Below are 27,414 nucleotides of genomic sequence, written 5' to 3'. Positions count from 1 at the left end.
AGAGGAGGAGGAAGAGCTGCTGCCTGCACAGCGCGGATTAGGTGAGTAGGATGTTTGGTTTTTTAGGGGCACCTCTGGGGGCATTATTAGTTCATGGGGGGCACCTCTGGGGGCATTATTAGTGTATGGGGGCTCCTCTGGGGGCATTATTAGTATATGGGGGCACCTCTGGGGGCATTATTAGTATATGAGGGCACCTCTGCGGGCATTATTAGTATATGGGGGCACCTCTGGGGCATTATTAGTGTATGGGGGCACCTCTGGGGGCATTATTAGTTCATGGGGGCACCTCTGGGGGCATTATTAGTATATGGAGGCACCTCTAGGGGCATTATTAGCTCATGGGGGCACCTCTGGGGGCATTTTTAGTATATGGGGGCACCTCTGGGGGCATTATTAGTTCATGGGGGCATCTCTGGGGGCATTATTAGTGTATGGGGGTACCTCTAGGGTAGGGCTGGGCGGTATACCGCAAAAATACCGATACCGTCTCTGGCGTCGGTTAACCGACCTCAACTTGGCCAGGACGGTATCTGCGGTATCTTTGTATTTTTATCTCCTGGTCTGAGCTGTCCGACCTGTCAGAGCGCCTCCTCCCCGCTCCAGTCCCGGCTTGTCAGTACCTTCCCCCTGTCAGAGCGTCCCCCAACACACACACGTGCGGCCCGGCGTGAGCGCTGCACGTTATGTGCAGGGACACCGGTATCAGAGCGGGAGGTGGAGGAGGAGCAGCAGTGGTGAGAGTGTCTGAGTGCCCCATCTTCCTGCACCCGGCCCGTACAAGCGCCCCCCGCCCGTTACCAATGCGCCTGCACCCGTCCCAGTATCCCCTCCCGGATCAGTCCTGTAAAACGCCCCCCCCCCCCCGGACCAGTCCCGTCCCAGTCCCGTCCGAGCGCACCCCCCCGCATCAGTCCCCTCCTGTCCGAGCGCGCCCCCCGCATCAGTCCCCTCCTGTCCGAGCGCCCCCCCCCCCCCCCCCCGCATCAGTCCCATACGAGCGATCTCACACCACACACACATGACCGGCGAGCGCTGCACCTGTTCTGTGTGTGCAGGGACACAGGCAGGATATGGAGGAGCAGCATTTGGGAGGCTGCCGTACTGTAGTTCCATCAGCATCAATAACAGTACAGTGCTGCAGCTTAGGAGGAATGAATGGGCTGCAGCACACAGCAATGTCTCCTATAAGTTATGTGTGTGGCATCCTGCCTGCTGCAGCCCATTCATTCCTCCTAAGCTGCAGCACTGTACTTCCCATACCCTCATCCCTATGCGCCCCTTATATAGTAATAAAGCCCTAATCGTCCCCCCAATAGTCATACACCCCTATCCACCATCTATCCCTATGTGCCCCCTATATAGTCATACACCCCTATGTGCCCCTATATAGTCATACACCCCTATCCACCATCCATCCCTATGTGCCCCCTATATAGTCATACACCCCTATCCACTATCCATAACTATGTGCCCCCTATATAGTCATACACCCCTATCAGCCCCCGTATAGTCATACACCCCTATCCACCATCCATCCCTATGTGCCCCCTATATAGTCATACACCCCTATCCACTATCCATAACTATGTGCCCCCTATATAGTCATACACCCCTATCAGCCCCCGTATAGTCATACACCCCTATCCGCCCCCCCGTATAGCAATACACCCCTTTCAGCCCCCCGTATAGTCATACACCCCTATCCGCCCCCGTATAGTAATACACTGCTATCAGCCCCCCGTATAGACACACACTGCTATCAGCCCCCCGTATAGTCATACACCCCTATAAGCCCCCAGTTTAGTCATATACTGCTATCAGCCCCCCCTGTATAGACTTACACTGCTATCAGCCCCCCGTATAGACATACACTGCTATCAGCCCCCCGTATAGACATACACTGCTATCAGCTCCCCTGTAGTCATACACCCCTGTCCGTTCTTCCTGTATAGTCATACACTGCTATCAGCCCCCGTATAGACATCCACTGCTATCAGCCCCCCTGTAGTCATACACCACTATCCGTCCTCCCTGTATAGTCATACACCCCTGTTCGTCCTCCCTGTATAGTCATCCACTGCTATCAGCCCCCGTATAGACATCCACTGCTATCAGCCCCCCTGTAGTCATACACCACTATCCGTCCTCCCTGTATAGTCATACACCCCTGTCCGTCCTCCCTGTATAGTCATACACCCCTATCTGCCCCCCGTATATCATACACCCATCCGTCCCCCCTGTATAGTCATACACTGCTATCAGCCCCCGTATACACGTACACCCCTATCTGCCCCCCGTATATGATACACCCGTCCGTCCCCCCTGTATAGTCATACACTGCTATCAGCCCCCCGTATACACATACACTGCTATCAGCCCCCCTGTAGTTATACACCCCTATCCACCCCCCGTATATCATACACCCCTGTCCGTGCCCCCTGTATAGTCATACACTATCAGCCCCCCATATAGACATACACTGCTATCAGCCCCCCTGTATAGTAATACACCCCTATCTGCCCCTCCCTTTACAGTCATACACCCCTTTCCCTATGTAACCCCCTGTAGATACACGTCCAGGTCTCTGCTGAGACCCCCTAATAATGACGACATTATATTACATTATATTATTATAATTTTTTTTAACTTTTTTTAATCAAAATATTGCTTGTTTGGCATGGCAAGTGGGTGTGGTTTGCAAAAAAAGGGGCGTGTCATAATTATCGTTCAATTATCGTTACCGCAGCTACAACCGCGATAAACCGCGATATTGATTTAGGCCAATATCGCCCAGCCCTACTCTAGGGGCATTATTAGTTCATGGGGGCCACCTCTGGGGGCATTATTAGTTCATGGGGGCCACCTCTGGGGGCATTATTAGTTCATGGGGGCACCTCGGGGGCATTATTAGTTCATGGGGGCACCTCTGGGGGCATTATTAGCTCATGGGGGTACCTCTGGGGGCATTATTAGTTCATGGGAGCGAGCTCTAGGGGCATTATTAGCTCATGGGGGCACAGCAGGGAATCCTACATACAGGGGGCACAGAAGGGGATCCTACATACAGGGGGCATCCCACATTCCTATTTGCTTTACTGCACATAACACCAAACAGCGCAGTTACTATGGGAGCCTACAGGGGGGAGAAAGGGAAGGAAGTTGCTAGAAATGTGCGGAGCCTAAATTGTTTGTCTCGCAGGTTCTGAAAAGATTAAACATATCTGGAAGGAATCATCATGGCGGACTGGGCCTGATGGAGAGGAAAAGGGAAAGTGACGCCTCAGATCAAAGAAGACGTCACCTGTGAGTCACTGTATGACACTTTTCTTATTTTGTAGAACATCATTTAGTAGGGGTGCCCCGAGGTGACAGCTATTACATTATCTGTACTCAGAGATATCACTGTGTTATCTGTGGTGTTACATAGGACTGCAGGTGACAGCTACTACATTATCTGTACTCAGAGATATCACTGTGTTATCTGTGCTGTTACATAGGACTGCAGGTGACTACTACATTATCTGTACTCAGAGGGATATCACTGTGTTATCTGTGCTGTTACATAGGACTGCACGTGACTACTACATTATCTGTACTCAGAGGGATATCACTGTGTTATCTGTGCTGTTACATAGGACTGCAGGTGACATCTACTACATGATCTATACTCAGAGATATCACTGTGTTATCTGTGCTGTTACATAGGACTGCAGGTGAAATCTACTACATTATCTATACTCAGAGATACCACTGTGTTATGTGGTGTTACATAGGACTGCAGGTGATATCAGGTGATTTCTCCAGGTTGCAGAAGTTCAAACTTCATCGTGCCCTGGTGTGCTGGTGTCTGTATACATGTGTGCTGGTGTCTGCATGTGTGTATACATGTGTGCTGGTGTCTGTATACATGTGTGCTGGTGTCTGTATACATGTGTGCTGGTGTCTGTGTGTGAGATCGATTCTAGAGAACTGGCTCATATATCCCATTTTCCCCAGTGGCTTAAAATGTAACCTCTGTTATACAGTTATAAAATTATAGAACCTAAAGGTGAACAAGGTGCAATTCAAATAGACACTTACTTGTATAGCTGTCTTTTGTGCTCTGTATGCAGTGCATTATACTCACCCTTGCAACGTACAATTTATAGCGTGTCTACAAGCCCAGCGGGGCTCATTATGATGGAGACTAAAACTTATACAAGAGTGGGGTAGGGGTTCCCCTGTATTCAGAATGCTGTTGAGTGCTAGGCAATGCCCCGTCTGGGATTATTGAATTTCGAGGGTCTATGCAGAGCAGGATAAAGACACCTCTGCTGCACAAACAGGATCTCCTAGAAAGCGTTCTCACTGCCATGTATTCGCTATCACTGTCTTGGGTGAGCTAAACTAGTCTGCCTGGGGGGGCTGTGTGATTTGTATATGCTCACTAACATGGAACAGCCTCATTATATTAGCCTTATCAACATATTCTATGTTAGTGAGCATACCGGGATGGGGTGGGGGGGATATTGGTGAACATATACAAATCACACAGCCCCCCAGACCCTCGAAATTCAATAACCCCAAACGGGGCATTGCCTAGTACTCAACAGCATTCTGAATACAGGGGAACCCCTACCCCACTCTTGTATAAGTTTTAGTCTCCATCATAATGAGCCCCGCTGGGCTTGTAGACACGCTATAAATTGTACGTTGCAGGGGTGAATATAATGCACTGCATACAGAGCACAAGAGACAGCTATACAAGTAAGTGTCTGTATGGTGACATTTACATTGCACCTTGTTCACATTTAGTTTCTACAATTTTATAACTGTATAACAGAGGTTACATTTTAAGCCACTGGGAAAAATGGGGTATATGAGCCAGTTCTCTAGAATTGATCTGAACCAAATTATACCTCCCAGCAAGGCGTGGGTCGAACACACAATTTTTTTTTTTTTATTATTGTGGGGGGCCCAGACTTTTTGGTTGTATGGGGCCCCAAATTCCTGATGGCGGCCCTGCCCCCAAGTGTCCCATATAGTAGCCATCCCTCCCCTGTAGTATCATATAGTTACCATCCCTCCCCAATAGTATCATATAGTAGCCATCCCTCCCCTGTAGTATCATATAGTAACCATCCCTCCCCAATAGTATCACAGTAACCAGCCCTCCCCCATAGTCTTATATAGTAGCCAGCCCCCCTAGTAGTCTCATTTAGTAGCCAGCCCTCTCCAGTAGTCTGATATAGTAGCCAGCCCTTCCAATAGTCTTTTATAGTAGCCAGCCCTCCCCTGTAGTCTCATATAGTAGCCATCCCTCCCTAGTAGGTTAATATAGTAGCCAGCCCTCCCAATAGTCTCTTATATAGTAGCCAGCCCTCCATCATAGTCTCTTATATAATAACCAGCCCTCCCCATAGTCTCTTATATAGTAGCCAGCCCTCCCCATAGTCTCTTATATAGTAACCAGCCCTCCCCATAGTCTCTTATATAGTAACCAGCCCTCCCCATAGTCTCTTATATAGTAACCAGCCTTCCCCTATAGTCTAATTTAGTAGCCAGCCCTCCCCCAGATTTGGCCTGCGGGCCAGAGTTTGACATGACTGTTGTAGACGAATATGTGGTTTCTGTAAGAAAGTTTATGTTCTTGTATTCCTGGAAAAAAAAACCCTTTAATGCAGGTATCACACCAACATAATCCCAAATATGTGAAGAAAAACAAATGCCCATAAGTCATTATAGATGTTATAAAAGTTTATTGATCAGATGTTATTAGTGCATATTTAATGATGCAAAATATCTGTGGTGGCGTGTCAGCGGCATGTTGAGCACCAGAGCCATGGAGCCTTCTTAAAACGTGATTTTAGACGCATTTTTCTCTCCATGCTGTTTCTCCTTTCCTGCCGCCTCTTCTCCAGCCGGTACATAACTCTTTTATACCTCATGTCCTGCTCTCTCCTTTCATCCACTTCGCTCATTTTGGTCTTCTTTAACCATGAGCGAAGTTTCTTGAACTTTTGAGCCTTTAATTTTTTTTTCATTTTGGGCGAGATGGTCAGTGCCTCCTTTGTCTTCTTTATGGCAGAAATGAATTCCTTTTTTTTCTGCTCCATTATAACAATCACGGCCTCCAGGGGGACGTTATTTGATTGGCAGTTGGTTCCTCCATGCTGTAATGTTAATTCCATGGCTGCTGCCTCCTCTCTGGGGCTTTCTGTTTTCTCACTTTGAAGTTCATCCTTATCCGCCATGGTCTTTGGAATATCTGTAATGTAAAAGGGAAACCACATGTTATTGCTGTAACCAGGACTTGAGAGACTGTACAATAGATTTATGGGTTTGGTTTTTAAAGGGGGCACTTATCCATCAGGGGCACTTATTGCAAATCCACAGGATATACCATAAATGCTCCCTAGATGCAGCTCCCACTTCTGGGATTTCCATCTATTTTAGATCAAAAGCTCCCCAATGTGACTCAATAGGAGTTATACAACTTATTGGGATTGGCATCCCTACCAACTAAAACAGCCTCAAATAAGCCAGAGGGTGCCAGGGAGTCCTTAATCTAAATATAGATGCCAGTGCCAGGGGTGGGTTCCTTTAAGATATAGTAATTATTACCTGGCCTGTGGATGACAACTTCTTCTAAATAAACCGGGTTCGGTCTGCGACGTCTCCATCGTCTGCGGCAATACCAATATATGGCGCTGTAAAACATATTAAAATCTTTTAGACAAACAGATGTAAATGACAGTTTTCTATGGTCAGAACCGAGAGACAGAACTTACCAGGATATGAATACAATCACTGCCAAGACCAGGCCGACTATAATCCCAACACTGCGTCTGCCTAATAATAAACACAGAAAGTGATTAATATATTATTATGATGTTTGTATATGATGAACATCATTGTGAAGGATGGAAATAACTGAGACCTCATCTCCACCAAAGCAAAAGCTGCAAAGCACCAATATCTCCAATACTCTCCTCACCTCCATCCTCGCTGAGCACTAACACTCAACTGACTCCAGTGCAGCCCGGACACACAAAGCACTTGGTGATCTATTGTGATGTCATAGATAATACCACCTGTGTGGCAGTGATGATGTCATAGATAATACCACCTGTGTGGCAGTTAGGGAGTGTCATATGTACAATGTGTGTAGGGAGGAGATTACTGTATAGTTTACATGAATCAGATGGATATTCCAGGTTTAGACATCTTTGTACCCAACAGACCAAGTACCACGAGTTCCTGCCTAGCCCAAAAGCAAAACCAGAACACTACACCTCTGTGCTTCACTCTGCTCTTATGTACATGGTGACTATGCTGGGAATTGTAGTAGCTCAGTTCATTTATATACAGGATATCTTGGGACTTGCAGTGCTTAGTTGTTGTAGTGTGCACTTATTCTCTTCTATGTTATGCTGGGACTTGTAGTGTTTTGTTGCAGTGTACAGTGTGCAGAGTCTGTGAGGAATGAGCAACTGAGCCAGTTTCACTTTACACCATGGTTGATAAATCTCTCTCTATAATTTCTATAATTATATTTTTTTTATATGGATAATCCCTTTAAAAAAAAAAAAAAAAAAAAAAAAAAAAATATATATATATATATAAAACCTGAGTTAAATTCTTTGCAATCTCTCATGTTACATTTCCTTTGAATCACGGTGTGGTGTTATCCAGTCATGGAAATCTCTTGGCAGTGGATACAGGGTGTCCTCGTATTCAGGGCATATGTCTGCAAATGGTTTGGGTACATTCAGTATTTTTATTTTAACACATACAGTCATTTAGCAGCATGGAATTAATATACATGGGACAATTTTGGCTCCATCTACAATCATTCCTTCTGTCATTGTTTCAAGGGGATGTGGGTGAATAATATTGCATTTTATTCACATTTTAAAAAGTTGATATTTATGATGCATGCACATATGTCTCTGTTGCCTTATGTCATCTGTGGGGTTGTTATCCAACAATAATGCAATCTTAATAAGCTCATGTCATTGTACAATAAAAGCCACCATTGTAAGGTCATTAGACAATATGGGTATCCTGAAAATATAAATTTCACATATGCTAGTGAAAATTAGTGAATTTTTTTTTTTACATTGAAATCAATTGTTGTCAAAAAGTTATATAGATTTGTAATTTATTTCTATTTAAAAAACTCAAGTCTTCCTGTTTTTATCAGCTGCTGTCTGCCCTGCATAAAGTGGTGTATTTTTTCCAGTCTGACACAGTGCTGCTGCCACCTCTGTCCATGTCAGGAACTGCCCAGAGCAGCAGCAAATCCCCATAGAAAACCTCCTGCTCTGGACAGTTCCTGACATGGACAGCGTTGGCAACAGAGAGCAACGTGTCACACTTGAGAGAATACACCACTTCCTACAGGACATACAGCAGCTGATAAGTACTGGAAGACTTGAGATTTTTAAATACAAGTAAATAACAAATCTATGTAACTTTCTGAAACCTGTTTTTTGCTGGAGTGCCCCTTTAAAGAAGTTTCTTTTGGACATTATACACTCATAACCAATCTCTATAGCAGTGCTTCTCAAACTTTTTCTATTGGAGCCTCACCTAAAAGTTTAAATGATGCCTGGGCCTCACCAGACTGACCAAGAAGATGCTAGGCCTCACCATCTGTGGTGGAAGTCCGTGCAAAGATAAAAACTATTTCTCAGTTTACCCTTCATTTGTCTCCTAATCTCCGTATAACATTAAATAAGCACAAAATGAGTCAATAATGTTCCTTAACCAGAGATTGTTTTATTTAGGGAAAGAACTGTCTGGGTGAGCCATGGCTCTGGCACAGATAAATTAAATGGGATTGGAAGCTATGCTCTATTCACTGTGTAGTGATGGCAGTGGCACAGGGTTGCTGCAGCTCAGCTCCCACTGAAGTGAGCATGGGCCATTAATGTGATCAAATTTTTTCAATATTTTTGTATTTGGTTTTAAAAATAAAAAATCAACCATACTGACCTGCTCTGATTGCCTGCTGCTATCATTCCAACAGCTCAGTGTATTCTCCACCTCTTCTTTCCACATGTTTTTTCCACGCAAAGACTGCCCACTCCATCTAAGTGGGCACATCTTCTGGGGACAACATGTCACAAGAAGCAGCAGAGAGCAGGAGGGACTGGAACAGGTGAGTATTGTCACTTTTAGTTTTTTTAAAGCGGCACTGTTACCAGGTTCAGGCCAATGAACCTGCTGATATACCCCAGCAGCTGTTTACCTTCTGACCACAGAGCTTTTTGCTAAATGCCATCCACCCGGAGCACCCCCCTTGGCCCATCTAGCCCACTTGGTCTTCCCCCCACTATGCATATTCTTATATGCATAGTTATGCCGCTTGTTACCGCACATGTGCAGGGAAGAGCTACCATCAAAGGTGGCATTCTTTCTGTGCTTCTGACTCACTGGCTGTGAAGAATCCCAACACAGCACCATATTTAGGATCTCTGACGACACTGATAGTAGTAGTAGTAGTAGTAGTAGTAGTAGTAGTAGTAGTAGTAGATGTATATATGTATGTTCATGTTTGTAAGTTGAAATGACTTGTTTAATTTTTTTTTTTGCCAATTGTATGAATGATAGTGAGTAGAATAGTGTATGCCTATTGAGAGTTTGTATAACGTGTGGATGACAGGAGTGTGCGCATTGTGTGTGGATGATGGGAGTGTGCGCATTGTGTGTGGATGATGGGAGTGTGCGCATTGTGTGTGGATGATGGGAGTGTGCGCATTGTGTGTGGATGATGGGAGTAGTGATGTCACGATACCAGAATTTTGAGTTCGATACCGATACTAACTTTTTTATTTCGATACTCAATACCAGTTCGATACTTAGTAAAGTATAAAAGAAAAAAAAAAAAATGGTAGAAATATAATACCCCTGCACTATTACAGTGATACCAATTTTTGGCCTATTTTTATTTTATTGTGTTAAAAATAAAGTTAGTGATATCTGTCTAAGACAGCTCTGCTGCATCAGCTATCACTAAGACAGCTCTGCTGCATCAGCTATCACTAAGACAGCTCTGCTGCATCAGCTATCACTAAGACAGCTCTGCTGCATCAGCTATCACTAAGACAGCTCTGCTGCATCAGCTATCACTAAGACAGCTCTGCTGCATCAGCTATCACTAAGACAGCTCTGCTGCATCAGCTATCACTAAGACAGCTCTGCTGCATCAGCTATCACTAAGACAGCTCTGCTGCATCAGCTATCACTAAGACAGCTCTGCTGCATCAGCTATCACTAAGACAGCTCTGCTGCATCAGCTATCACTAAGACAGCTCTGCTGCATCAGCTATCACTAAGACAGCTCTGCTGCATCAGCTATCACTAAGACAGCTCTGCTGCATCAGCTATCACTAAGACAGCTCTGCTGCATCAGCTATCACTAAGACAGCTCTGCTGCATCAGCTATCACTAAGACAGCTCTGCTGCATCAGCTATCACTAAGACAGCTCTGCTACATCAGCTATCACTAAGACAGCTCTGCTACATCAGCTATCACTAAGACAGCTCTGCTACATCAGATAACACTAAGACAGCTCTGCTACATCCGATATCACTAAGACAGCTCTGCTACATCCGATATCACTAAGACAGCTCTGCTACATCCGATATCACTAAGACAGCTCTGCTGCATCAGCTATCACTAAGACAGCTCTGCTACATCAGCTATCACTAAGACAGCTCTGCTGCATCAGCTATCACTAAGACAGCTCTGCTACATCAGCTATCACTAAGACAGCTCTGCTACATCCGATATCACTAAGACAGCTCTGCTACATCAGCTATCACTAAGACAGCTCTGCTACATCAGCTATCACTAAGACAGCTCTGCTACATCCGATATCACTAAGACAGCTCTGCTACATCAGCTATCACTAAGACAGCTCTGCTACATCAGCTATCACTAAGACAGCTCTGCTACATCAGCTATCACTAAGACAGCTCTGCTACATCAGCTATCACTAAGACAGCTCTGCTACATCAGCTATCACTAAGACAGCTCTGCTACATCAGCTATCACTAAGACAGCTCTGCTACATCAGCTATCACTAAGACAGCTCTGCTACATCAGCTATCACTAAGACAGCTCTGCTGCATCAGCTATCACTAAGACAGCTCTGCTGCATCAGCTATCACTAAGACAGCTCTGCTGCATCAGCTATCACTAAGACAGCTCTGCTGCATCAGCTATCACTAAGACAGCTCTGCTGCATCAGCTATCACTAAGACAGCTCTGCTGCATCAGCTATCACTAAGACAGCTCTGCTACATCAGCTATCACTAAGACAGCTCTGCTACATCAGCTATCACTAAGACAGCTCTGCTACATCAGCTATCACTAAGACAGCTCTGCTACATCAGCTATCACTAAGACAGCTCTGCTACATCAGATAACACTAAGACAGCTCTGCTACATCCGATATCACTAAGACAGCTCTGCTACATCCGATATCACTAAGACAGCTCTGCTACATCAGCTATCACTAAGACAGCTCTGCTACATCAGCTATCACTAAGACAGCTCTCCTGCACCACCCACCACTAAGACAGCTCTCCTGCACCACCCACCACTAAGACAGCTCTCCTGCATCAGCTATCACTAAGACAGCTCTGCTGCATCAGCTATCACTAAGAAAGCTCTGCTACATCCGATATCACTAAGACAGCTCTGCTACATCCGATATCACTAAGACAGCTCTGCTACATCAGCTATCACTAAGACAGCTCTCCTGCACCACCCACCACTAAGACAGCTCTGCTGCACCAGTTACCAAGATTGCGGAGGAAGAGAAGAGGAGGTTACACAGGATCCCACACACTACAGCCGATCTTATCTGCTCCTCTCAGCCCCGGCCACCTCCCCCACCTGCCAGCCGGCTGGATCCTCACATGTGCTGCACTTCCCCCGGATCGCACAGACCCCCGCTCTCCCTCTTCATCCTCCCCACCTCCAGCCTTCTCCGTCCTCCTCTCTCCGTGACCTCCCGCTCTCTTCTGTGCAGCTCCGGCTCCTCTCCCGGACATCCCGCTCTCCCTCCAGCCTTCTCCTCCGTCCTCTCTCCCGGACATCCCGCTCTCCCTCCAGCCTTCTCCTCCGTCCTCCTCTCCCGCTCTCCCTCTCCAGCCGCTCTCCGTGCAGCTCCGGCTCCTCCGCATAAATCATCTCTCTGATAACAGAGTCTGGCGGAGCCGGACTCTGTTATCAGAGAGACACCAGCAGCGGGGGTCTGTTACACACAGTAGCCGACCCCTGCAGCATATGGAGCGGGCTCAGGAGGAGTCAGATGCCGCTGTCAGTGTGACAGCAGCATCTATATACTTAAATAGCCGGCACTAGCAATAGCTAAGTGCCGGCTATTTGAAATTGGCGCCAATGGGAGCGGAGGGAGGGAGAGAAGAGGAGGAGACTGCAGGGGGCAGGGGGAGGCACATAGAGAACACGGCCGGCGCTCAGCTAGCCGCCCACCGTGTTCTCTGCTTAACTTAAAGTTTCGATACCAGGAAATCCTGGTATCGAACGTTTTTTTTGCCCGAAATATCGATAGTAGTATCGATATTTCGGTGCATCGTGCATCCCTAGATGGGAGTGTGCGCATTGTGTGTGGATGATGGGAGTGTGCATTGTGTGTGGATGATGGGAGTGTGCAGTGTGTGTGGATGATGGGAGTGTGCATTGTGTGTGGATGATGGGAATGTGCGCATTGTGTGTGGATGATGGGAGTGTGTATTGTGTGTGGATGATGGGAGTGTGCATTGTGTGTGGATGATGGGAGTGTGTACTTTGTGTGAATGATGGGAGTGTGTCCTGTGTGTGGATGATGGGAGTGTGCCCTGTGTGTGGATGATGGGAGTGTGCCCTGTGTGTGGATGATGGGAGTGTGCCCTGTGTGTGGATGATGGGAGTGTGCCCTGTGTGTGGATGATGGGAGTGTGCCCTGTGTGTGGATGATGGGAGTGTGCCCTGTGTGGGGATGATGGGAGTGTGCCCTGTGTGTGGATGATGGGAGTGTGCCCTGTGTGTGGATGATGGGAGTGTGCACTTTGTTTGGATGATGAGAGTGTGCAATTGTATGAATGATAGTGAGTTGAATAGTGTGTGCCTATTGAGAGTTTGTATAATGCCACCTCTGTCCGTGTCAGGAACTGTCCAGAGTATCAGCAAATCCCAATGGAAAACTTCTCCTGCTCTGGACAGTTCCTGACATGGACAGAGGTGGCAGCAGAGAGCACTGTGCAGGACATACAGCAGCTGATAACTACTGGAAGACTGGGGATTTTTAAATAGAAGTAAATTACAAATCTTTATAATTTTCTGAAACCAGTTCATCTGAATGAAAAACATTTTTCCTTTAAATGGTTCCTATCAAAAAGTACACAGACCCAGCATGTCAAATCAATTTGACTGCAGAAAGTTCTTGTATACATACAGTGGGGAAAAAAAGTATTTAGTCAGTCACCAATAGTGCAAGTTCTCCCACTTAAAAAGATGAGAGGCGTCTGTAATTTACATCATAGGTAGACCTCAACTATAAGAGACAAAATGAGAAAACAAATCCCGAAAATCACATTGTCTGATTTTGTAAGAATTTATTTGCAAATTATGGTGGAAAATAAGTATTTGGTCACCTACAAACAATCAAGATTTCTGGCTCTCACAGACCTGTAACTTCTTCTTTAAGAGTCTCCTCTTTCCTCCACTCATTACCTGTAGTAATGGCACCTGTTTAAACTTGTTATCAGTATAAAAAGACACCTGTGCACACCCTCAAACAGTCAGACTCCAAACTCCACTATGGTGAAGACCAAAGAGCTGTCAAAGGACACCAGAAACAAAATTGTAGCCCTGCACCAGGCTGGGAAGACTGAATCTGCAATAGGCAACCAGCTTGGAGTGAAGAAATCAACTGTGGGAGCAATAATTAGAAAATGGAAGACATACAAGACCACTGATAATCTCCCTCGATCTGGGGCTCCATGCAAAATCTCACCCCAAGGGGTCAAAATGATCACAAGAACGGTGAGCAAAAATCCCAGAACCACGCGGGGGGACCTTGTGAATGAACTGCAGAGAGCTGGGACCAATGTAACAAAAATATTACAACAGTGGTGTAAATATGGTACACCCACCAATCAATGATAGTTAGAACCTTCGCCAAAAGTACAGAAAAATGAGATAAGAAGGTATATGTTAAAATTTAACCTGACTAAATTTCAGGGGGAAATTTAGTTTGAATATCAAAGTGTTTGAACATAGAGGTATTTCTGTATTAGTATAATAAATTTCTTTGCTTGCTTCCCTATCTCCTGCATCGTCTTCTTCATAGAGCTGCATTTTAAATCCAGCTCCCATAGCAGCTGTTCTGCGGTTTCGTCCCTATTGCACATAGAACATACGGTATAAAAAGGGATAGTGTCCTAAGGATGGGCGATCAGTGTTACAGTCTCTGAGAACCCATATTGGCAGCTACTTCTCCCTGAATGAGTCCCATGTTATGTCATTCATAAGGGTTTTGTATACAGTGGTGCCTTGGATTACGAGCATAATTCGTTCCAGGGCCGTGCTTGTAATCCAAATCTACTCTTAAACCAAAGCACATTTTCCCATAAGAAATCATAGAAATGCAGACAATTGGTTCCACAGACCAAAAATAATGATTTATTATTCTGAATAACGTGTAAAACAGATGAAACAAACATTCATAAACAGCTGAATATGGGCTGACAAAGGGCTACACAAGGGCTGACAGAGACTGCAGGGAGCATTAAGGAATGAGCAGGACAGATGTGGGCACATACATGCAGCACTCTCTGTCTGGGGAGAGAGGGGTTACAGCTATGGAAAGATTACCTCCACAGTCCTGTCCCCTGATGTAAGCCCCAGCCTGAAGTGGATCTGCTATGATTTGGAAGGTTTGGGAGACTTCCTGGATCAGAGTGCAGTGCTGTAGACCCCGCTATGCAGACCATGCCCCTCCCCAACTCACGCTCCCACCCAGTACAGGGAGCTCTTAAACCAAAGCAATGCTCTTAAACCAAGTCACAATTTTGAAAAACTTAGAGCTCTTAAACCAAAATGCTCTTAAACCAAGTTACTCTTAAACCAAGGTACCACTGTATTAATAAATCTCTCAGCTTACATTGTCAGCTCTGGCAGGTGCTTCCCCTCTCTCAGTTCCTTAGTGTCCATCATGAGCTTTTTAGAGCTGTCTTTCCTATTGTACATAGAACATACAGTATAAAGAGGAGCAACAAGGACTTTAAACCTACAAGTACTTATCAGTTGCTGTATGTCCTACGGGAAGTGGTGTATTCTTTCCAGTCTGACACAGTGCTCTCTGCTGACACCTCTGTCTATGTCAGGAACTGTCCAGAGCAGGAGAGGATTTTTATGGGGATTTGCTGCTGCTCTGGACAGTTCCTGACATGGACAGAGGTGTCAGCAGAGAGCACTGTGTCAGACTGGAAAGAATATACCACTTCCTGCAGGACATACAGCAGCTGATAAGTATTGGAAGACTGGAAGACTTTAAATAGAAGTAAATATACAGTATACATACAGCATACTTAAAAGGTATGAGTGTTTTTTTGTTTTTTTTAAAATTGGAATAACTTACAGATCTCTATAACTTTCTGAAACCAGATGATTTGACAATTCCCCCCCCCCCCTCTGCAAAACCCCTTTATTGACTACAAATATCCCACTACTAGATAACCCGAGGGGGTAGCAGACCACAAAGATTACTAGAGAAATCTAAAATACATTGGAACAGCAGATGTGACCATTGTATAACACCATCACCGATGCTGCAGGGTAACATAAGGGCCACAGGGTAAGAAAGCTTATGTACCCTGTAATGACCAAGCCAATTTTCACTATAGCGCCATAATTTTCCTAATTTTTTCTATCGTCATCATGAACATCATGAATGAAAAATTATATAAATTATGCAAAATAGTTGAAAGTCTTCAGTCTAGCCACAATTACCTTAGTGACTCCCAGAAAAAAAACTTGTGTTAGTGATCACATAGGGATTAATCTTGAATATTGATGATACATGAGACTGAGCATTGTGACCCATTATTGTACAGTATAGAGTGACCACCATTCATAGTATATAGGACCATCTAACCCTGATATTGCAGCTCACCCTATAGATCAAACACTACTACTAAGGGTCCTAAGGATGGGTGATCAGTGTTAGTCTCTGAGAACCTATATTGGCAGCTACTTGTCCCTGAATGAGTCCCATACTAGGTGCAGGGACACATCTATATTCTTGTGTCATCTATAAGGGTTGTGTAAGGGGCGTAACTAGGATTCATGGGGCCCCTTAACAAAAAAACTGTATTGGCCCCATGAATCCTAGTGTCTAGGGGTCGTGTATGTGAGGGAGACCCATCCCCCCCCAAAACTGAGCTAAGAGGCTCCTCCCTGCAGGGCGGCCTCCCGACACACGCATCATCTCAGCCCTGTCCTGAACGGTGTGCCTCAATGGTACGCCCCTCCCACCCTCCTTCCAAGACGGTGCTGAGAGCGGCTTCTCCCCCTTCACGGAAGGCCCTCAGAGCTGCCCTAATGGCACAGTAATCATCTCAGCCCTGTTCTTGACTGCGCTCACACACTACCCCTTCTCCCCAGGACGGTACCTAAAGCAGCTCTCTCAAGAAGCTCTGAGCGCCGTCCGAGAGAAGGGGTGGTGTGTGAGCGCAGTATGGGACGGGGCTGAGATGATTACTGTGCCGTTAGGGCAGCTCTGAGGGCCCTCCGGGGGAAGGGGAGGAGCCGCTCTGAGCACCATCCTGGGGAGGCAAGGTGGTCTGAGAGTGCGGTCTAGGAAGATGTTTGGGAGATTGCAGTGCCGTGACGGCCTTTGTGAGCACCGTTCCAGAAGGGGAGGGAGGGTAGCGGCTCTGAGCGCTGTACTATGGAGCCCTCCTTCCTTGTGGGCCCCATAGCAGCTGCGTGGCCTGTCTCTATGGTAGGTACGCAAAGGAACACTGCAGAGACACCATCACGTGTCTCGACGTCAGTGGACTAGCCAGACCTTCCTCCGGGAAGGAACAACCAAGCCTAGGAATGTCTCCAATCAAGGAAATCACCCAAGCAAGGTCAAGGTATCCATTCACAGACAGCTGTTTCGGGGTATTTGCCCCTCATCAGTGTGAAGTAGGTTTCTGGCCTAGTAAGTGCATGCAAAGATGCTGGTTGACGTCAGAAACCTACTCCACACTGATGAGGGGCAAATACCCTGAAACAGCTGTCTGTGGATGGATACCTTGCTTGGGTGGTTTCCTTGATTGGAGACATTCCTTGGCTTGGTTGTTCCTTCCCTAAGGAAGGTCTGGCTAGTCCACTGACGTCGAGACACGTGATGGTGTCTCTGCAGTGTTCTGTTGCATATTTGATTTCCCAGGGGGCAATGTTCTACACTGACGTTGAGACACGTGATGGTGTCTCTGCGGTGTTCTGGTTGATCTCCTTGAGGTCAACCAGCATCTTTTTTTTATGGTAGGTACAACACTGGTTGTGTGTATTAGTACAATACATCTGCTTACATTGTCAGGTCCTGCAAGGTCTTTAGAAAGCTGAGATCCAGGTCCAGGTCTTTCTCCAGTTGGTCAGTGGTCATCTCCCTATTATACATAGAATATACAGTATAATCAGGAATTTTTAGACTATGACTGAACTATAACTATTTTATAAGTCAAGAATAGTGTGAAGATATATATTCTGTATATGTGTTACATAATATGCTTTAAAGGGGTATGTCACAAAAAAACTATTCTTTCAAATCAGCTGGTGCCAGAAAGTGCCAGAGATTTTTAATTTAATTCTCTTAAAAATGATCAAATCTTCTAGTACTTATCATCTGCTATATGTCCTGCAGTGTTGTATTCTCTCCAGTCTGACACAGTGCTCTCTGCTGCCACCTCTGTCCTTGTCAGGAACTGTACAGAGCAGGAGCAAATCCCCATAGAAAACCTCTCCTGCTCCTGACAGTTCCTGACATGGACAGATGTGTCAGCAGAGAGCACTGTCTCAGACTAGAGAGAATACACCACTTGCTGCAGGACATACAGCAGCTGATAAGTACTTGTGGTGTCCCACTAGGGGTGTTACTGTTACATACACCCTTTGCAAAAGTCTGTACTTTTTGTGGTCTCATGATTATGAATGTAGTATTAAGAGTTGGCCACTAGATGTCGCTGTACTGTGTACTAGTATGTGGAAGCTGCACAGCTGAAGGATCGCAAAGGGTTATTGTGTTTATGTGTTACCAGAATCTGTAGACCAGTAGGATTTCTGCTTTCTTCTTTCCTATCACCTCATCTCTTTGTTCTTCTATTGCACTCTTTTCACTCAATCACAGCGCACCGTACACACTGTAGAGGAAGTTAGTCCCATGGTTGGGGGAGGAGCAAAGGTCTTCTCTTTGGGACGGTGTGGAGGAAGGACGCAGATTAGATAGCTCTCCACAGCATAAAAGTCAGGCGCACACCAGAAATGACTGCAGTAATAATGAACTTTTTTGAAAACCGTCAAGAGTTAAAAACATCTAAAACCCCATAAGGGGAAAGAAACACTGCAGCACCTATAATAAAGGTGAACCGCACTGCTAAAATGTTGCAGGCCAGATGGACCCACAGAAATGGGACTCAAACGGGGAATATAGAAATAACACAAAATACAAAAGTACACATGGGGTCCTGTATAATAAATGTATCATACCCACAAACAATAACACGTCCCCCAGTAGCAGACAAGATTCTCTTGTCTGCTACTTGGGGACGTGTCATTGTTTGTGGGTATGATACTTTTTTTTTTTTTGATCAAATAGTGTTTATTGAAAATTTTACATTTTAGAAACACACAACCACAGGGGAGGACATCACAGCAGTCCAGACCCTGCACAAAACAAAGTTTAACAAACAGTACAAAAATCGTATTGGCAACATCCAACATATCATGGAAAACGTCCCCCCGTAAAAGGGAATACACCGTAATAAAGATTGTAAAACAGGTAAATGGACTCTGTGTCTTTCATTATGACTAGAGAAACCGGAATGGTACATATAGAGTAAAATAGTAGTGGGGCATCACCACGGAGTCCCCCACTGAGAGATGCTCAGGTGGCCGTTGAGGGAGAGAGCCTGCCTCTAGTAAGTGACGATGGCGCCATACCAGGGGTATCCAGCCAGGGGGACCAGATTTTTTCAAATTTCTTCATCGCCTCCCGCCTTTCATAGGCATATTTATCATTGGCAATGAGCCAGTTAAAGGGGTATTCCAGGAAAAATCAATAAATTGCTAATGCAAAGGGTTAACCAAGGTTAACCCTTTCCTAATATACTTACCTGTCCTTTTTTGGCCCCCCAAGGAGATCTCCGGTCCGGTCACGTGATCTTCCAAGTTGCGACTCGCGGATCCTCTGTCCTTCCGGTCCGGTGACGTCACTATACCCGGCCGGCGTCCGCTCTCCGTCTCAGCAGCAGCTGTCACACAACAGCACCCTGCAGGGATCCCTCACAGTAACCTGCTGTACAGTTAGCCGGGTGCTGATTCCCCGGCCCCCTTCTCCTATATCATTGCGATCCCCCCGGCCCCCTCCTTCCTGTAACATTTCCACCGCGATCCCCCCAGCCCCCTCCTTCCTGTATCATTGCCACCGCAATCCCCCCAGCCCCCTCCTTCCTGTATCATTGCCACCGCGATCCCCCCAGCCCCCTCCTTCCTGTATCATTGCCACCACGATCCCCCCAGCCCCCTCCTTCCTGTATCATTGCCACCACGATCCCCCCAGCCCCCTCCTTCCTGTATCATTCCGGCCCCCCTCCCTGTGTAATGATTGCGAAACACAGATCACTCACCCCCACCCCCTGGTGTAAGTGTGTTGCAGCGCTGGACCCGATCTCGGCGCTGCTATCCTCAGCTCAAGCTGCTATCCTCAGCTGACAGGCGCTCTGTGTGAGTGCAGGAGAGATTCCTTTCTTGCTCCGTACACAGCAATTGCCCTGATACAACTCAGCTGACAGGTGCTGTGTACGGAGCAAGAAAGGAATCTCTCCTGCACTCACACAGAGCGCCTGTCAGCTGAGGATAGCAGCTTGAGCTGAGGATAGCAGTGCCGAGATCGGGTCCAGCGCTGTAACAGCGCTGTGTATCGCAATCATTACACAGGGAGGGGGGCCGGAATGATACAGGAAGGAGAGGGCTGGGGGGATCGCGGTGGCAATGTTACAGGAAGGAGGGGGCCGGGGGGATCGCAATGATATAGGAGAAGGGGGCTGGGGGATCAGCACTCGGCTAACTGTACAGCAGGTTACTGTGAGGGGTCCCTGCAGGGTGCTGTTGTGTGACATCTGCTGCTGAGACGGAGAGCGGACGCCGGCCGGGTATAGTGACGTCACCGGACCGGAAGGACAGAGGATCCGCGAGTCGCAACTTGGAAGATCACGTGACCGGACCGGAGATCTCCTTGGGGGGCCAAAAAAGGACAGGTAAGTATATTAGGAAAGGGTTAACCTTGGTTAACCCTTTCCATTAGCAATTTATTGATTTTTCCTGGAATACCCCTTTAACTTTAGCTATAGAGGCTGTACATGTTGGGGGGTCCTGATCAAGCCAGGACTGGGCTATCAACTTTCTGGCCATATATAATATCCTAGCAACAGCTAGTTTTTCAGGGTTAGGTAAAACTAAGTCTTCCACATAGCCCAAAACACAAACTAAGGGAGACTGTTCAATGTGAACAGAAAAGACTTTGTAAATGGTGGAAGCAACATCCTGCCAGTACCTCATTAATTTTGGGCACCGCCAGAACATGTGCAGGATCCCTCCCTCATCCCTCCGGCACCAAGGACACAAGGCATCCGGGCGAAGCCCCACTTTAAATAAAAACTCGGGGGTCCTATAAACACGGTGTAGTAGGTACAGTTGGGACAGTCGGTGCTGCTCCCCCACAGACAACTGGGGAGTCATCTCTAGAATTTCCTTCCACAACTCATCCTCTAGGGGACCCAAGTCAGCCTCCCATTTCTACTTAATGGTCAACGGGTGTTTCTCTAAGAATTTGTCATGTAAATGGATATATAATATGGAAATTAGACCAGACGTGGATGCAGACGTACCCACTATCTGAATAGGCGGGATAACAACTCGCTCCTGAGATAGAATGTCCCCCTCACTGTTACACGCGTGGCGCAACTGAAGATATTTATAAAAATGTGTCCTAGGGATAGGGAATTCCACACACAGCTGTTGGAAGCTTTTTAGCTGGCCATTCGTGTATAACTGCTCTTTTCGTCTAAGACCAAGTGTCCGCCATGGTGTGAACCCTTCTAGGAGAAAGAGCTCACTTAACCAGGGGGTATCCCATATAGAGGTGTATGCAGAGCTTCCAGGTAACCCGTACATGTCTAACTTTCCACCAGACCCTATGATAAAACTGAATTGTAGGCATTTCTGTTGCGGCTGTGGAGAAACGTTTAGCCTCCAGGACCTCAAACAACTGCTCCGTACCAAAATGGGCCTGCAACAATTGGGAAGTAGGGTCAGTTAGCACGTCAGTCTTCCATCCTCTAAAGTGCTGCAGCTGGGAGGCTAAAAAATAGATCATGGCATTGGGCACTGCTAGTCCTCCTGACGTTTTAGCTCTCTGTAGGGTCTCTAGCTTTATACAAGGGCGCTGGGAACCCCATATCAGGTCTCTGAATAAACTGTGCACTTTATGAAAAAAACGAATCGGGATCCATATCGGGGAGTTGTGCAATACATATAGCAATTGAGGCATCCATACCATTTTTATCAGATTGGAGCGTCCCACCACAGACAAAGGGAGCTTACGCCACACTCCCAATTTGGCTTGAAATTTAGAGAGGATCGGCGTAAGATTCAGTCTCTCGTAAGCCCTAATGTCCTTAGAGATCATGATCCCAAGGTATTTGAATTCCGTGACAATCTTAAGAGGGAAGGGGAGGACGGGCATGTGTTCTACATCCACATCTAGCGGCAGCAGCACCGATGGATAGTCCCGAGAACCTACCAAAATCATTAATGAGCATAATAGGCGTGGTAAGAGATGCATCAGTGTCATTTAGATATAGCAATAAATCATCTGCGTATAACGCAATTTTCTCCTCCTGGAGACCTCTAGTGAAACCACGAATACCCGGGTGACCATGAATCAGAGATGCCAGCGGCTCTATGGCTATCGCAAAAAGCAACGGCGACAGAGGGCACCCCTGCTGTGTACCCTGCTGCCAGTCAAATCTGGCCGAGAGACCGCCATTTATCTTCAAACGAGCACAGGGAGAGGAGTATAACAACTGGATCCAGGAGACAAATTGTGGTCCAAACCCCATTTTGTCCAGTACCACCCATAAAAAGGTCCACTCGACGCTGTCAAAAGCTTTAACAGCATCGAGTGAACACACCGCCCTTCCCCCCGGATCCCCCAAGGGCAGCTGGAGATTAACATACAAACGCCTAATATTCATGGCAGTAGACCTGGCTGGGATAAAACCCGTTTGATTGGGATGAACCAGGGCACTCATATAGAGAGAAAGTCTATTAGCTATGGCCTTGGCCACTATCTTAATGTCTGTTGATAAAAGAGAAATGGGTCTATAAGAACCCGGCAAGGACACATCTCTCTCGGGCTTGGGTAGAACTATTAATATTGCTTCCCTCATAGACTCATAGTACCTCCCCGACTTTTTTAAATAGCTCCCCCGGCCGGTAGCCCATCAATCCTCGGTAGCCCATCAATCCCCGGTGCTCTGTTATTGGTGATAGAGGAAGCCGCAGCCTCTAGCTCTTCCAAAGTCAGTGGGGCCTCTAATGCTTCTCGGACATCAGCAGTTAGGACAGGAAGGGATATAGAGGACAGGAAGTCCTTGATATGATTGGGAGTGACTTCCAATTTAGAACTATATAGGTTTGAATAGTAGAAATAAAATACTTGTAGTATTTCAGGGGTGGAGGTTACCAGGACTCCCTCAGTATTCTGTATGTGGGTGATGAAGGCCGGGCTTTTTTGAGCACTCGTAATAAGTGGGTATGATACATTTATTATACAGGATTGCATGTGTACTTTTGTATTTTGTGCCATTTCTATATTCCCCGGTTGAGTCCCATTTCTGTGGGTCCATCTGGCCTGCAACATTGTAGCAGTGCGGTTCACCTTTATTATAGGTGCTGCAGTGTTTCTTTCACCTTATGGGGTTTTAGATGTTTTTAACTCTTGACTGTTTTCAATAAAGTTCATTATTACTGCAGTCATTTCTGGTGTGCGCCTGACTTTTTTGCCCCATTTTTCTCCTGTCCCTCTCTCTATTTACATTGTTGCATATATGGGGTAGTCGGCTGCACCCACATTTATTATTATTTTGACGGTAGGTGGTGCCCACCCTACTCTTTGTGTTTCCCAGCTCTCCACAGCAGTCCTGTCTGGGCCCTGGCCCTTGCCAGGTCCCCAGGTAGTCAGTCTTAGCCAGTACCCCGCATGGGTAGGACGCAATACAGCACACTGTTACAAACCTTCTCACAAGTATGTACACCAAGCACTATGCAGTGTTAAACCTCTCAGGAGAGGACTAGCCAAAAGATAACCTCATCCCACGCCGTAGACAAGGAGAAGTCACAGAGCAGGACAGAATCCACTATAGAAAACAATTAAAGCCCGCACATTAACTCTTGTTCACACTATGCAGTTTGCACACAGCCATTGCTAAAAGTAAATAAAAAAACAGTCGGTTTGATCAAACTGAATGTACCAACTCCCCACGTTAAGGTGCCCTCAGAGAGTTGGACACTTGAAGGATCTGCAGAATATTGGAGAAAGGGTGGGCTTCTCGGTTAGGGTCTTTCTGCCCATTGATTGTGTGCTCATAGTTGTAAAATTCTCTTCCCAGTAAAACGTTATTAGCACTGGGGGCGGGGCTACACCCCAACCCAGCACTTATCTGCCCTGCCCCCAGCCAGCCCCCTCCATTGACAATCATTAGAAGGTGCAGTGCTGTAGCCTCGCTTCTGCATGGCAGTCTGCTCCCCCCACTGATTATCAATGAAGGGGACGATGGAGAGGGGGATCCCCATATCAGGCGGGGCTATTGTGTGTGGGGGGAATCTCTGCCCTTAGTGCTTCTAACGTTTTACTGTGTAGAGGGTCTCACAACTAACAGCAAGGGATCTACGCCATATAGGATAGTAAGAGACATTCCTTTATCCTCAGTGCCCGTGCCCACTAGGGAGCTATCAGCAGGTTTAATTTGTCTAACCAAAAAAGGAGTCTGTGGAGCCTCGCTTGCTAGTCTCAGAACATGGGTAAAGCCAGATATCCCTAGCCTGTTGCCAAGGGGTGCCTCCAGATGGGGAGATCACCACACCACCCTGATCGGTAGCCCCTTAAGTCTTACTCGGATGTAAGTATTGGAACATAAATAGGGAAACACCAGGAAGGCCCCATATTGTCAAAGTCTCACTCTTTTGTGAGTATAGCGACATGGCAATCCATCCACAGACAGTTGTTTCTGGGTATTTGCCCCTCATCAGTGTGGAGCAGGATTCTGGCTAACAGGGGCAGTGAAAAATAGACAAACAAATCACTGCAATCACTGAGCTCAGGGAGATCAGGGAAAAAATTCCAATGAAGTACTCAATTAGTCAACTTAATTCATCTATCCTGCTGATTTTACCCTAGCTGTTTCAACATTACAATTCCCGTCATGCCACCTTGGGGACCATGAGTTTAAAACCTGTGCCTTAATGTGTGTACTAAGCATTACATTTTACAAATCCTAATTATTGATCCACAAGGTGATCGTAAACTCCACAGTGCGTGTTGGACATGTGGTTTTGCCACTGCAGGAACTTTGAGGTGGACTATTCCTCTCAAACAGATGGTAAGTTAATAGACCCGGAACCAGAATTATCACTATTGTTAAACAAACCAAGCCCACTCAATGGCCCAGATAACATCCCATGCACAAAAGCGTATAAGAGCTTGTGCCAAATCACACTGTGTGACTAAGTCCTGCAACAAAGATGCCCCACTTGGTATCCAATCCAAACGTATTCACACATAAAAGGACAAACAACCCTCAGTTGCAGATAAATTCTCTTCTTGTATTTAGAAAAATTATTCACATGAATATAATGAACACAAAAATAAAGTAAGTCACCACAGGGAACAGGACGGTATCCAATCTTCGCACCGCAGCCGCAGTGCTGAACGGTATCCTCAGTCCTTAGAGACTCTCACTCTCTCGATAGATGAATGACGTCAATCAGTACGCTACGTCCGTTTCGGGGACAACCCCCTTTGTCAAGTGCTTATAACTTCCCATAACAGTTATCCATATTATTACCTGTATGGCGGGGGGCGTGGTTTGCTGTTGGAGAAGAAGGTCGCATGCCGCTGAGCTCCTGCACATACAGCGGTAATATAGCTACTTCTACAGAGACTTTGCACTTTGATTATCTCCTGGGGGTCTCTCGATTCTCCCAGACCCCTTCTCGACATGAGGATGACTTCAAAGAAGGCTTTCACGGCAGCACAGTGGAAGACTCAGAACTCTCTTCCCGCGGCCGGAGCGTGACAAGATGGCGCCGGCTCTCTTCCTCACTGGCAGAGGGTCCGTTTCTTCCCCAACGAGGCAGCTCCGTGGTGGACTCCCCCGCCTGCAGAGACATACAGCTGGCCTCAGCAAAGCACTCAGGGTAAGCAGATACCCCCTCAGCAACCCAAAAAGAAAAAGAGACGAGGCGCCGCGGCTACAGCGAGACGGCAGACTTCAGATGAATTAACACAGCGACAGCAGTTCACACAGCCGCAGGGACAGTACTTTTTATCCCCATCTACTGCCCCGTTCCAGATGCCTCCTTTCTCGCCGATCGCGGCTCCCGACATACAGCGTTTACTTTCTGACCTCTGCCTGCCGGCGCTGTTCTCCGAGGAACGGGATTTATTACCCAGCTCTGTTGTGGACTCTCTGCCAACCGACCGCACATAAAACAGCACATAGCCTTCTATATAGCTAGTTCGGATCTTATGAACAACCCACCTGCGGATACACAATTCATGTAGCAACTTTATCAGTAGACCACTTCGGCTTCATACCTTAGTTAGTGTATGCTATAACACTAGTTTTTGTACTCTAACCTTTGATGCTAGCTACTTCTCAACATATCTTTAAGCATGTTACACCAATTCTTTGTATGCTACTTTACATGCCTTGCTACCTTTTATTGTCATTATTTGTATGCAATGAAAAAATGTGAAAACTTTAATAAAAATTATTGAAACATTATTACCTGTATGGCACCAGCCCCACTGCCCTCCATTGCTCAAACAAGATACCATACTGTATGTTAGTGTAAATCCACATGTAAAAGCGTGCAAAAATAAGACTAGTGGGAGCCCCAGCACCGATCATGTATCAAACCACAATGCATTTTCAGATTTTTCATATAACGGGTTATAGGTAGGTAGATAGATACAGTAGATAGATAGATAGATAGAAGGTTAGTGTTGCTTTATTGAATTCTGACACCAGATGGCGCCCTGTTAACATAGAGTGACACATCCAGAAGACATTTCAAGGTCTTTTCCAATTGATATAACAGGAATCACCCAGTAAACTGGCTTCCACATTACCTATTTGCACTATCACTGCTCTATAGAGACACAGGTGATGACTGTGCTGCTTTGTGCAATGTTATTACTTTTGCTTCTGAATTTTTATTCAGCTATTTGACTTGTTGCTTTGCTTACAGTTTAAGGCTATGTTCACACTACGTAAATTCCGGCCGCATTTCGTACGCCGCCGTACATGTGCGGCTGAAACTACGAGCGTGAGAAAAATCGACATGCGGCCGGATGCGTACGAACCGCGAACATACGCCCGTAGTACAGTTATGCTTCCCTAGCTTGTTTCGAAGCGATCTGAAACAGGTCATTTACTTGGAAATCTTCGCCCAGACCCATAAAACACACAGAATCTTTTGGATCGAAAAATCAAGTTCAATTTGGCTGGAATAAGTACTCCGTACGGGACCGCATGGTAATCCACGGCCGTGAGTTTCAACATTTCTGTCCTCAAACAATGGTCTTGTTCATTTTTCACTGCGCCGTATACGATCCGGTCGTAAGTTCATACGTAGTGTGCATTGTGCGGCCGTATATCGTATACTTTCAAGCGTACACATCAACCTCAAAACTATGTGCGTATATTCGCGGTTCGCACTACGACCGAAAATATACGTAGTGTGAACATAGCCTAACAATGAGTAGACAAAGTGCAGTGATATGATATATAGTCATCCATGTATATTACTAGTTTTATATCCCTTTAGGATATTATTATATGTCTTTGGTATATGCATAG

At 46.2% G+C, this 27,414-nt stretch overlaps 1 protein-coding gene and 1 long non-coding RNA gene across 2 annotated transcripts in view; one reads left to right on the top strand and one right to left on the bottom strand.

Annotated features, from left to right (window-relative positions):
• Positions 1-27,414, top strand: part of LOC138800823 (sodium channel protein type 2 subunit alpha-like) — a 153,672-nt gene that overhangs the window by 26,133 nt on the left and 100,125 nt on the right. The window lies entirely within an intron of this gene.
• Positions 5,756-7,002, bottom strand: LOC138802009 (uncharacterized). Its single transcript, XR_011364663.1, has 4 exons — positions 6,923-7,002; positions 6,774-6,834; positions 6,607-6,692; positions 5,756-6,250 (listed from the first exon to the last, which is right to left on the bottom strand). It is a non-coding gene; the product is annotated as an uncharacterized lncRNA (long non-coding RNA).

This window comes from Dendropsophus ebraccatus, chromosome 9 (genome assembly GCF_027789765.1).
Source record: "Dendropsophus ebraccatus isolate aDenEbr1 chromosome 9, aDenEbr1.pat, whole genome shotgun sequence".
In the NCBI taxonomy this organism is placed as follows: Eukaryota; Metazoa; Chordata; class Amphibia; order Anura; family Hylidae; genus Dendropsophus; species Dendropsophus ebraccatus.
Note: the sequence above shows the minus strand (reverse complement) of the source record. Positions and strands in the feature narration are given on the sequence as shown.